Source organism: Aegilops tauschii, chromosome 5 (assembly GCF_002575655.3).
Source record: "Aegilops tauschii subsp. strangulata cultivar AL8/78 chromosome 5, Aet v6.0, whole genome shotgun sequence".
Lineage (NCBI taxonomy): Eukaryota > Viridiplantae > Streptophyta > Magnoliopsida > Poales > Poaceae > Aegilops > Aegilops tauschii.
The window spans coordinates 55,385,934-55,400,076 of NC_053039.3; the positions used below are offsets into that span (position 1 = coordinate 55,385,934).

The 14,143-nt window shown below is 40.2% G+C and overlaps 1 pseudogene; it reads right to left on the bottom strand.

The window, feature by feature from the left end:
- Positions 1–1,561: 1,561 nt before the first annotated feature.
- On the bottom strand, positions 1,562–3,460 carry LOC141022317 (uncharacterized; annotated as a pseudogene).
- Between the last annotated feature and the right edge of the window lie 10,683 nt (positions 3,461–14,143).

The following is a 14,143-nucleotide window of genomic DNA, read 5'->3' on the forward strand; positions in this document are numbered from 1 at the left end:
ACTAATCAGGATTAAATGCAGACAGTAGTAGTAGTAGTAGTAGTAGTAGTAGTAGTAGTAGTAGTAGTAGTAGTAGTAGTAGTAGTAGTAGTAGTAGTAGTAGCAAAGCAGTATATATATTAATTTGACTAAACTGAACCAACACCACAAGTCTGCATACAATGAAGTTACTAGGTAGGGATCATATAACATGAGGCAGATGGATGATTAGCAAACATGCTGGGTGGCCAACAAATGAACAACATATAAAATACTCCTACTATTGTAGTAGTTAAGATGATGAGACAAAGGACAACAGCATGCAGAGTTCCAGATGCACTGGAGTGGCCCAACTCGGCTGCACCACACTGAGGCACATTTGTTCCATCGAGCTCGACCATGTGCAGGCTTCATCATCGCCGTGGAGGTCCCGGTGGTCGTCCTGGTCCATGGAGTGTGAATCTTATTATTTCATTTCAGAGAACGTTAAACACAAATGGCATGTATATGGATCACTGTGGACAAGCAAACTTCGCTAATAAATATGAACAAGGCCTACTATAGCATAGCAGGTAAGGAGTTAGATTAACTCAAGTATTGGTGACTAATAGACCTATTATTTCATTTCAAAGAAAGCCTGAAACACAAATGGCATGCATATAGATACCAAGGACAAGCAAACTTAGCTAATAAATATGAACAAGGTCTACTATAGCATAGCAGGCAAGTATTGGTGACAAATAGACCTGTATTAAGAGTAAACAGAACTAGCTCGGAAAACAACTCTATATTAAGAGTATCATGTGTGAATGTGACACAGTAAAAAATTGCATGCTATGTACATCAAGTTAAAAGGCACAAGTTATACAGTAGCCTAAAGCAGAGCAAGTGTACAGCAAGTTGATAAAATAATGCCCAGACATGGCATTTGATTTCACAAGAGAAGAATGTGTAAGGTGCAATGTTGTGTACACTTTGTAATTCTATAATAATTTGTAGTGCACTGTGGCTAGAAGCCAGAGTACACTTGAAGCTACGAACTATAAAACAAGCCTGAAACTCCAACAACAAGAAGCAGAGTTGAGTTCCTAGCCATCAGACAAGACTGGAATCCCAGCACTTGCCTCTCAAATTTTTATATAAAGTGAAAATTCTCAGCAGGGTAGATATACATATGCTATTGTTTAGAATTGCATGATAAATTGCGAGAAGTCTTCGAATACAGAGTCTTATGCAAAGTTATTACAATCAGTATGATGTTGTCAAGGTCATCCAAGTACTTGCCCTTTTACATGCATATATAGCTATATGTAGGAGAATAATAGAGTACTAGCCGCACCTGCTAGATGTATTTCAGAATAAGAGGTCAAAATTAGGTAAAAATACTGATGCAAGCTATGCTCTACAACAAGTGCAGAGCAGCTACACAAGAAAAATACAAGCCCACTAATACTAGTTGTGCACTTGTTTCTTTCGTTCACCAATGATCTGATCTATAGTGAAAGCGAAAGCACGGCCAAAAGAAGTTAAAAATGTTATTAGTTGTAAGAGGATAGAGATGACACTGGATCTCAGAACAATATCAGATCAGGTTGTTGAAGACGTTTATGACGATGTTGTTGTTTGTGATGGCGTCGATCTGCGGCCCCGGGAACTGCATGTTGATCAGGATCCCCTGCACCGCCGCCAGCATCAGCCCAAGAACAGAGCAAGAGGAAGGGTGCAATGCGCGCGCGTACTGCCAACCGCCGTACGTAGAGGTCTTGAAGTGGAGGAAGGATTCATACCATAGCACCGACCGCTGCCGAGGTCTTGAAGGCTGCGGTGGGTTTCCATGGCCGGGCTTCATCCCGTCGCTTGTCGATGTTCCTCCTGTCCTACCTGCAGAGACAGAGACGGGGGTGAGAGGGAGGGGGAGATTGATCCACCTGTAGTACTAGGATTACACAGCAACTAGTAGCAGAACTAGCAAGAAATAACCAAATTGAGTGTACACCAATATCATATGAATCCACAACACAATCGAGCAACAAATTGGTATAAGAACAGCTGCTGCATAAACCGTGAACTACAGGTGGAGAAATAACCCTTTTCATGAGTATACTAAGCACTAATATGGGTTACAGCTAGTTGACAACTGACACCGTGTAGACCATGATGTGAGTATACTAAGCACTCATATGAGTATTACCAAGGACTTCCATGACATTATTACCTCAAAGACATACTGGAAAATTAAAACTGCACTGTTTATGCCTCTGATCACATAAAAGCAGCTACCTCCCTTAACAAATTCATATCACTGTTAGTTTTTTGATATTGTTGCATAAATAGCTCTAAGATCAAGTTAATAAATCTATTTAGAATGTAGTGTGTGCAACAAGAAACTTGATTGAGAAACCATGCTCTGTCTAGGCATAATACTCCTGACTGAGGTAGAAAAACGTTGGTCTTCTAAGTTGATTTCAACGCCAACCAGATCAGTAGTATGTACGCGTACAGACTAGTCAATGTAAGCATGCTGCACTCCTATCTATATCTAGTAGCTGAATTAGTACACACATAGACTAATCCTGCCTGTCTAGTAGCTCAAGTGACATCTCAATCGTCCTATTTCGATATAAACTTCAACTCAAACAGGGACGTCTCTTTGGTATAAACTGGAAAAGTCTATGCCATAAGAGATGACGAGAATCGAACTGTTGTAACTCTTACAGTTAACAGAATTTCATAGCTAACCTCTGCAATTGGGAATATCTTGAACAGTATGTGTCCCTTCCTGATACAGGCCAATCAGTGGTTTCTCTGGTGTTCCGTGTACCGCTAGCTTTGCCCGGCAACGCCATTCTGACTAAAAACAAGGTTCCCACATTCAGACTTAGCGACAAAGCAAATCCACCAACTAATCACATCAATTGCTTATGCACCTAAAACATGTACTAGGAAGTGGGAACATTTTGAACCTAAAATTCTTCTCCGTTACTGGATCAGGTGACCAGAAGCTATGCAAACTAATTTAGTGGAAACCAAATAGAAACCTCATCCCACACATTTCCTGCTAGAGATTCATGGGAGCTGCACTCACCAGCCTGCCCCTGCTGAAGGTGAAGTCCTTGATTCCGTGGCTACTGAAGAAATCCGCCTCCTCCTGCAGCACCGGCGGCTTGTCCAGGTCAACTCGTGCATGCATCTGGAACACCTACGAACCACGTAGAAGAAGAGTCAGCTCACAAGCACGCACGTACCGAAGTGGTACACAGTATCTTGTTGAATCGAAGGAATCAAAGCGGCGAGAACCGAACTGTTGGAGAGACGAGATCGAAGGATCACTCACGTGGCGGAGGTCGGCCTTAAGGGGCGCCGCGGCCTCCCGGGACGACGAGGCCGCCGTCGTCAGCGCGGAGGCAGTCACCTGCGAGGGCGGCCAGCAGGCTTGGCCTGGACGTGCTTGACCTTGGAGAGGATCTCCCGCGGCCGCCATCGCTGATGCTGCTGCTGGATCCGAGCTTCCGGGGATTGGGGATCGGGGAGACGAAACCCTAGCTACAGCGGAGGAGGAAGAAGAGCTGGGAGCGGGAGCGAGGTTCGGGTGCAACGCGAGGGAAGGAGGGCGCCGCCGGTGACAGAAAGGAAGGAGGGCGCCGCCGGTGCCAGCGCGTGGGAAGGAGGGCGCGGCGCGAGGGGTGAGGGAGAGGCCGGTCTGGATCGGGGACAGAGAGAGGGAGGCGGCGGGCGGAAGGAAGGGAGGAGAGGTGAGAGAGAGGTAGGGTTTGGTGCGGTGGTTTTTTTTCCTTTTCTTTGCATGGACGGATGGATGGACGTTAGATTGCTAGCAATGGATGGTAGGATGTCTGCCATCTCATCGATTCGTGCCACAAACGGTTCCACCAATCAAAATGTAGTACACACTTTGACGATTTTATAACCATCTAAATTGGTCGTAATCGATTAAATAATATGCTAAATCATGTCACCTATTTTATAACATCATAGAATTAGAAAAATAATAAGAACAATAGCATGGTGTCACAAGTGAGACTTGTTTTTCAGAAAAATAACAAACCTGGAATAATACAAATATCTTTAAAAATTGATCTCAAAATGAGTTTTGTTTGCAAAAAAACATTTTCTACCTTTGGAGTGTCGAAAATGGTATATATTTTTTGAAGCACCTACCAATATTTGTTGCAAAATGGCACCACTCTATTTTTCAATAATATTAGATCATATTTAGGTACAATTGACCAAATGCTTGTGTCTCAATAGCTGTTTATCCACCTCTCGTCAATAATTGAGGAGGTTTTTCAAGTGCCCATTTTCCATTTTTCGAGTGCCCAAAAGGAAGATTTTTTGTGAAGAACCTACCAAATAATTGTTTCAAAATTAGACCAAATCATTTTTCTAAAATACTAGGCCATATTTAATGCACAATTGACCAAATGGTTGGGTGTAAAAAGTTTTGATCCACCTCTCGTGAAAAAGACAAATTTTCGCCGATTCAGCTGGAAGCGGGTCAAATTTGAACTGTAGCTACCTTATAGTTTGCTCTTTATTTTTTTTCCAAACATCATTTCTAGGTACATAAGTATCTATTTAATTAGAGAAACACCAAAAAAAATCCAAGATTCAACCACTACCTAGGAACGGTCATTCCCGCCGTTTTGACCGCATTTTGAAACGGGCATAAAAAATTCAAAAAAATCAAAAAATTGGGAAACCTTCACATTGTGTCATTATATGTGGCCAAGTTCCCAGGAAAAATAATAAACTTGTAATACAGCAATTATTTTAAAAAAGTGTTCTCAGAAACGAGCTATCACGTGTGGAGATCAATTGCTTTCAAGCCAAATGATCAATCTTATGGCCACATTCATGGCATAGTTTGTTCAAATGATCTCATATTGTGCACAAGGGTGCATATTGGAATGTCAAACAATATTTCGTAAGGAAGTTTCATTTTCTTTGGACGAAAAAACCATTTTTCCATTTTTCGAGTGCCCAAAAGGAGGTTTTTTTTGTGAAGAACCTACCAAATAATTGTTGCAAAATTGGACCAAATCATTTTTCTAAAATACTAGGCCATATTTAATGCACAATTGACCAAATGGTTGGGTGTAAAAAGTTTTGATCCACCTCTCGTGAAAAAGACAAATTTTCGCCGATTCAGTTGGAAGCGGGTCAAATTTGAGCTGTAGTTGCCTTATAGTTTGGTCTTTATTTTTTCCAAAAATCATTTCCAGGTACATAAGTATCTATTTAATTAGAGAAACACCCAAAAAAATCCAAGATTCAACCACTAGCTAGGAACGGTCATTCCCGCCGTTTTGACCGCATTTTGAAACGGGCATAAAAAATTCAATATCGAAATCAAAAAATTGGGAAACCTTCGCATTGTGTCATTATATGTGGCCAAGTTCCCAGGAAAATAATAAACTTGTAATACGACAATTATTTTAAAAAAGTGTTCTCAGAAACGAGCTATCACGTGTGGAGATCAATGGCTTTCAAGCCAAATGATCAATCTTATGGCCACATTCATGGCATAGTTTGTTCAAATGTTCTCATATTGTGCACAAGGGTGCATATTGGAATGGCAAACAATATTGCCTAAGGAATTTTCATTTTCTTTGGACGAAAAAACCATTTTCCATTTTTCGAGTGCCCAAAAGGAGGTTTTTTTGTGAAGGACCTCCCAAATAATTGTTGCAAAATTGGACCAAATCATTTTTATAAAATACTAGGCCATATTTAATGCACAATTGACCAAATGGTTGGGTGTAAAAAGTTTTGATCCACCTCTCATGAAAAAGACAAATTTCCGCCGATTTAGTTGGAAGCGGGTCAAATTTGAACTGTAGCTGCCTTGTACTTTGCTCTTTATTTTTTTCCAAAAATCATTTATAGCTACATAAGTATCTATATAATCAGAGAAACACCAAAAAAATTCCAAGATTCAACCACTAGCTAGGAACGGTCATTCCCGCCGTTTTGACCGCATTTTGAAACGGGCATAAAAATTAAAAAAATCAATAAATTGGGAAACCTTCACATTGTGTCATTATATGTGGCCAAGTTCCCAGGAAAAATAACAAACTTGTAATACGGCAATTATTTTAAAAAAGTGTTCTCAGAAACGAGCTATCACGTGTGGAGATCAATGGCTTTCAAGCCAAATGATCAATCTTATGCCCACATTCATGGCATAGTTTGTTCAAATGATCTCATATTGTGCACAAGGGTGCATATTGGAATTGCAAACAATGTTGCCTAAGGAAGTTTTCATTTTCTTTGGACGAAAAAACCATTTTCCATTTTTCGAGTGCCCAAAAAGAGGTTTTTTTGTGAAGGACCTCCCAAATAATTGTTGCAAAATTGGACCAAATCAATTTTCTAAAATACTAGGACATATTTAATGCACAATTGACAAAATGGTTGGGTGTAAAAAGTTTTGATCCACCTCTTGTGAAAAAGACAAATTTCCGCCGGTTCAGTTGGAAGCGGGTCAAATTTGAACTGCAGCTGCCTCATAGTTTGCTATTTATTTTTTCCAAAAATCATTTATAGTTACATAAGTACCTATTTAATCATAAATACATGGTTTGGTGGCGATACGTCGAGGTTTGAGCGGTGGCCGAGGCCCTCAACTCTAGAGCGCATAAACTCGCAGGCCCGCCGCATGGTCACCGCGTGACCGTGGCGTTGCCATGTGTTCTAGGCAGCCTAGGCATGTCTAGTGGGTTGGGCACTCCCCAGGTAGGTGCGAGGAAGAAAATTACAACATAAGATTCTCACGAGGAGACCGATCGATGCTCAAACATGAATTAGCAGCTAAGTGTTTGACTAGCGGTATGGGAAATGTACATGGTTAATGGGCGTGAGTTTTGGCCGAGGATGATCACTTACTAAGAAGACCGTCTTCATAAATTTTCAGCTCAAAAGGAGGAGCCTAGGTGGTACTTGCTTTGCAAAGTACCACACAGGACATAAATACGAATGTTGAAGCTGTGCTCAAAATAATGAATGGATTGAGGTGGCATTTGGTGGAGGATGGTTATTTGGGCATAGGAAATCGCCGTAGAAAATGGATACTATTTGGACATGCGAAAGTGGTACTTCCTTCACAAAGTGTTATTCCGAACAGAATAGGAAAATGAATATTGTTGAATTATTTTTGAACTAGGAAAGGAAGGTTTTTTACATATTTGGCGAAGATATGACCCAAAGAGTTTATGAGATTTTTTTGGGAATTTTGGGATTGACAGAAATATAGGTTGCTTCACAACCTGGGGCAAAAATTGCCACATGGACATGACACATAGGCAAAACTGATGAGGTGGCGCCTAGTCATAGCAACCCACCACAATTTACAAGGTTATGACCATCTATATTGGTCGTGACCAGCTAGAAATAAGGCAGCGGACCAGTGCTATCTGCTTTATGACCATTTCGTGTAAGGAAATTAAGACCTTTCTAACCAAAATGGTCGTTATAGTTTAGGGTTTGGAGCCCCCCGAACAGCTTTTGACCAATTGGTCTGAAATGGTCATAGATCTATGACCAATTCTTCCAGGGTCACTGACAGAAGGTCACTAGTTGACATATTTCTTGCAGTGTATGGGGATAACCCGGCCTCTCCTGGCCGGTTTACACCCAGTAGTAATATCCCCAACAGAGTCACTAGTTAATTAGTGGGTGTGCACATACCTATGAATGGTCAGCAACCATTAAGGAAACCCTCTTTGCAAGCATTGAGGCAGATGAACAAGCCATGGAATCTTGGGTTCTTGCTGGGATGTAGTTTCAGATGCTTTGTTGTGACAATGCATCTACTTCATGGATTGGTTTCTAGCACAGCTTCTAGGTAATCCCTTATCCTATGATATTGTGCCTTCTGATCTCCTAGGACTACATTTTTAGCTAGCTTTCTTGCCCTATAGGCCATATGTATAGATACCTCTATTCCATGCTTTTGCTTCAAGTTTGAAATTATAGTCTGGACAGGTGTGTTGGGGTCTGTCCTCAACTGTTGCTCACATTCATGTGCCAACCACCTAGCAGTCACTTTTGTGCTCTCTCCTACTACTGGGAAGCTGTGGTGCAAGTTAGTTTCTTTATACAGAATGTCCTCTCATGTGCTATCTGAGAAGCTGCAATGAAAAATGGACAATTCTCAAATTTGCAGACAGCAAGTTATTTGTCCCTAGGCAATCGATAACTAGACCGGTAATCACTATTGCAATTTTATTTGAGGGAGAGGCATAAGCTAACATACTTTCTCTTCTTGGATCATACGCACTTATGATTGGAACTCTAGCAAGCATCCGCAACTACTAAAGATCATTAAGGTAAAACCCAACCATAACATTGAAGTATCAAGTCCTCTTTATTCCCATAAGCCATGACCCACTTATCCGTGTTTGTGTTTCAGTCACTCACGCAACGCAGACAATAAGCAAACCATGAACATATTGCAAACCCTACATTGGGGATCCCTCATGCTTGCGCAACACAGAGAGCACCATAGGACAGCACCAATAATAAAACATGCAACTCAAACTAATCATGATCATCAATTAACCAATAGGACAAAACGGATCTACTCAAACATCATAGGATAGCCATACATCATTGGGAAATAATATATAGCGTTGAGCACCATGTTTAAGTAGAGATTACAGCAGGTAAAATAGGGGTTACACTGCTGCATAGAGGGGGGAAGAGTTGGTGATGACGGCGGTGAAGTTGTTGGTGTAGATTGCAGTGACGATGATGGCCCCGGCGGCGTTCCGACGCCACCGGAAGTGAGGGGGAGAGAGCCCCCCTCTTTCTTCTTCTTCCTTGACCTTCTCCCTAGATGGGAGAAGGGTTCTTCCTCTGGTCCTTGGTCTCCATGACGTGGGAGGGGCGAGAGCCCCTCCGAGATTGGATCTGTCTCTCTGTCTCTCTTTGTTTCTGCGCTTCTGATTCCGCCCTTTCACCGTTTCTTATATTCCCGGGGATCCGTAACTCCGATTGGATTGAAATTTGAACACGATTTTTATCCGGATATTAGCTTTCTTGCGGCGAAAGAAGGGCACCAACTGCCTTACGGGGTGTCCACGAGGGTCAGGGGCGCACCTGCCCCCCTCCCCCCACCCCGGGGCGTGCCCCCTGCCTCGTGGCCCACTCGGGCATCGTCTCGCGTTGATTCCACTTCCCAAAATTCACATATATTCCAAAAAAAATCTCCATCGGTTTTTATCCCGTTTGGACTCCGTTTGATATGGATTTTCTGCGAAACAAAAAACGTGCAACAAACAGGAACTGTCACTGGACACTGGATCAATATGTTAGTCCCAAAATTAGTATAAAAATTGCCAAAAGTATGTAAAAGTTGTAGAATATTGGCATGCAACAATCAAAAATTATCTTGCATCCCCAAGCATCCCCAAGCATAATTCCTGCTCGTCCTCGAGTAGGTCAATGATAAAAAAGATAATTTTTAATGTTGAATGCTACCTAGCATTATCTTGATCATGTAATCTTATCATGGCATGAATATTAAGACACGAGTGATTCAAAGCAATACTCTATCATTTGACATTAAGACAATAATACTTCAAGCATATTAATAAAGCAATCATGTCTTTTCAAAATAACATGGCCAAAGAAAGTTATCCCTACAAAATCATATAGTCTGGCTATGCTCCATCTTCACCACACAAAATATTCAAATCATCCACAACCCCAGTTTTAGCCAAGCAATTGTTTCATACTTTAGTATTCTCAAACTTTTTCAACTTTCACGCAATAGATGAAAGTGAGCCATGGACATAACACTATGGGTGGAATAGAATATGATAATGGAGGTTGTGTGGAGAAGAAAAAAAGGAGAAAGTCTCACATCGACGCGGCTAATCAACGGGCTATGGAGATGCCCATCAATTGATGTCAATGTGAGGAGTAGGGATTGCCATGCAACGGATGCACTACGAGCTATAAGTGTATGAAAGCTCAAACTAGAAACTAAGTGGGTGTGCATCCAGCTTGCTTGCTCATGAAGACCTCGGACATTTGAGGAAGCCCATCATCGGAATATACAAGCCAAGTTCTATAATAAAAATTCCCACTAGTATATGAAAGTGATAACTCAAGAGACTCTCTATATGAAGAACATGGTGGTACTCTGAAGCACAACTGTGGTAAAAGGATAGTAACATTGTCCCTTCTCTCTTTTCTCTCATTTTTTTCCTCTTTTTTTAGGCTTCTTTGGCCTCTCTTTTTTTTGTGGGGCTTCTTTGGCCACTTTTACTGTGATAACCTCACATGGGACAATGTTCTAATAATGATGATCATCACACTTTTATTTACTTACGACTCAATATTACAACTCGATACTAGAACAAAGATATGACTCTATATGAATGCCTCCGGCGGTGTACCGGGATGTGCAATGATCTAGCGTAGCAATGACATCAAAAAATAGACAAGCCATGAAAACATCATGCTAGCTATCTTACGATCATGCAAAGCAATATGACAATGAATGCTCGAGTCATGTATATGATGATGATGGAAGTTGCATTGCAATATATCTCGGAATGGCTATGAAAATGCCATAATAGGTAGGTATGGTGGCTGTTTTGAGGAAGATATAAGGAGGCTTATGTGTGATAGAGTGTATCGTATCACGGGGTTTGGATGCACCGGCGAAGTTTGCACCAACTCTCAAGGTGAGAAAGGGCAATGCACGGTACCGAAGAGGCTAGCAATGATGGAAGGGTGAGAGTGCGTATAATCCATGGACTCAACATTAGTCATAAAGAACTCACATACTTATTGCAAAAATTTATTAGCCATCGAAACAAAGTACTACATGCATGCTCCTAGGGGAAGGGTTGGTAGGAGTTAACCATCGCTCGATCCCGACCTCCACAGAAAGGATGACAATCAAAAAAATAAATCATGCTCCGACTTCGTTACATAACGATTCACCATACGTGCATGCATCGGGAATCACAAACCTCAAGACAAGCATTTCTACTAATCCACAACTACTCACTAGCACAACTCTAATATCACCACCTTTATATCGCAAAACTATTGCAAGGAATCAAACATATCATATTCAATGATCTACAAGTTTTATGTAGGATTTTATGACTAACCATGTGAATGACCGATTCCTGTCAACTCTCTAAATAGATATAAGTGAAGCAAGAGAGTTTAATTCTTTCTAAAAAAGATATGCCCACGCTCTAACAAATATAAGTGAAGCAAAAGAGCATTCTATAAATGGCGGTTTTCTATGTGAAGAGGAACAGGCAATCCAAACTTCAAATGATATAAGTGAAGCACATGAAGCATTCTATAAAGCCATACTCAAAAAATATAAGTGAAGTGCAATGAGCATTCTATAAATCAACCAAGGATTATCTCATACCAGCATCGTGCATAAAAGAAAAGTGAAAAACTAAATACAAAATATGCTCCAAGATTTGCACATATCGCATGAACAAAACGAATCCGAAAACATACAGATACTTGTTGAAGAAAGATGGGATGCCTTCCGGGGCATCCCCAAGCTTAGACACTTGAGTCTCCTTGAATATTTACTTGGGGTGCCTTGGGCATCCCCAAGCTTGAGCTCTTGCCTCTCCTCCTTCTCCTCACATCGAGACCTCCTCGATATTCGAACACTTCATCCACACAAAACTTCAACAGAAAGCTCGGTAAGATCCGTTAGTATAATAAAGCAAATCACTACTCTAAGTACTGTCGCAAACCAATTCATATTTTGTTTTTTCATTGTAGCTACTGTAATATAACTTTACATGGCTTAATCCACTTATAGAAATCGATAGTTTCATCAAAACAAGCAAACTATGCATCAAAAACAGAATCTGTCTTAAACAGGATAGTCTGTAATAATCTGAACAATCACCATACTTATGGCACTCCAAAAATTCTGCAAAAATTAGGAAAAAGAAAAAAATTGTATAGAAACACAGTGCAAAATATTTCAGAACCGTTTGACGTTCCAGTAAAAAATGTAAAATCGCTCACTACAGGCAAAGTTTCTGTCTTGCACCGCACAAACCAACAAGCAATCTAAACATCCTAAAGGCAAACCTTGGCACATTATTTTTATTTTTAAACTTTATAAAATCACACAACAGAAATAAATGACTCTCTAAAACTTCCGGGTTGTCTCCCTGGCAGCCATTAAGCTAGGCATATAGTGCTCAAGTAATGGATCCACCCGGATCCCAAGGTATATCAAAGCCAATTTTAATTAACAATGATTTGTGATATGGTAGTGAGCACAAAGTAACATATATCATGCAACAACGAAGTCTTCATCGGCATGTCATAAAAGAACAATTCATGCACACATAGTAAAGGCCAATGCATAGTATAAACAGTTTCTTGCAATTTTATCATATTGGAAACATGGAGAGGCGGAGATGTAGTTCCTCTCTCATAATAATTGCAAGTAGGAGCAGCAAGCACATGCATATTATATCTATCAAAATCATCATGTGTAGTAGTAAAACTCAACCCATCAATATAATCCTTAATAAGGGCAAACTTCTCCGATATAGTGCAGTCGGGAGAATTCCAAAAGATAATAGGACTATCATGCGTGGGTGCAATAACAACAATTTCATGTTTAACATAAGGAACTATAGCAAGTTCATCTTCATAAGGATAATTCATATTGGCATCTTGGCCACAAGCATAGAAAGCATCATCAAGAAGGGATATTTCAAAAGAATCAACGGGATCATAACAATCATCATAGCAATCATCCTTCGGTAAGCACGAAGGGAAATTACACAATGTATGAGTTGAAGAGTTAATATCATTAGAAGGTGGGCACGGGTGATCAATCCGCTCTTCCTCCTTTTGTTCTTCACTATCCTCCTCATCTTTTTTATCTAATGAGCTCACAGTTTCAGTAATTTCTTCTTCCATAGTTTCCTGCAAAATATTTGTCTCTTCTTGGACAGCAGAGACTCAATAAAATCATCAATATCGGAATTGAATTCATAATTCTCATAGCAATATTTAAGTATAGCAAAATTTTCAGGTCTGTAAACAGCATCATCAAGATTTTCACACTCTTTAAACAAAGATTCAATTTCATAAGCACCCATAAAAGCAACAAATTCTTCTATTTGTTCCACATCATAGTAGTCATATATACCATTAGCATCAGAAGCCAATGTTTTATTACCAATAAATTCGCATGAAAAGGGAAGGTGTGGAGCCTTCATCCTAGAGAAACAAGTATAATCATATCTCAAGCATAGTTCCTGCGCATACCAATGCAACATATAAATTGATCCCATAATAGTTTCCCTTTTTGAGTCAAGCGATAATCCCTAAAGTATTCACGTTGATCCAACATGTCTCCCATTATATAGTTGAATGGGGTTTTCTCAGGATTATCAAAGTAGTACATAATATTTTTCACATAATAAGCATCGAGGGTTTTAGGAGGTTCCCCATCTCCGTGAGCAGCAAGTACACCTAATTTTTTTGGTATTTCGTGTTCCATATCCATAACTAAAGATAGAGAACAACTTAGAACAGCAAATAAAATCTACTTAGTGATAAAGCAAACAAGCACACACGAGAATATTCACCCCACACTATAACTCCCCGGCAACGGCGCCAGAAATAGGTCTTGATAACCCACAAGTATAGGGGATCAATTGTAGCCTCTTTCGACAAGAGTGTCGAACCCAACAAGGATCTAAAGGTAGAACTAATATTCCCTCAAGTTCTATCGACCACCGATACAACTCTACGCACGCTTAACGTTCGCTTTACCTAGAACAAGTATGAAACTAGAAGTGTTGTTGGATAGGTTTGCAAGATAATAAAGAGCATGTAAATAAAAGCTAGGGGCTGTTTAGATAAAGACACAACTAAGTTAATTTTAATTGAGAGCTTTTTGCCACGAGAAAGTTACTTGTCCCTAGGAAATCGATAACTAGACCGATAATCACTTTTGCAATTTTATTTGAGGGAGAGGCATAAGCTAACATACTTTCTCTTCTTGGATCATATGCACTTATGATTGGAACTCTAGCAAGCATCCGCAACTACTAAAGATCATTAAGGTAAAACCCAACCATAGCATTAAAGTATCAAGTCCTCTTTATTCCCATACGCC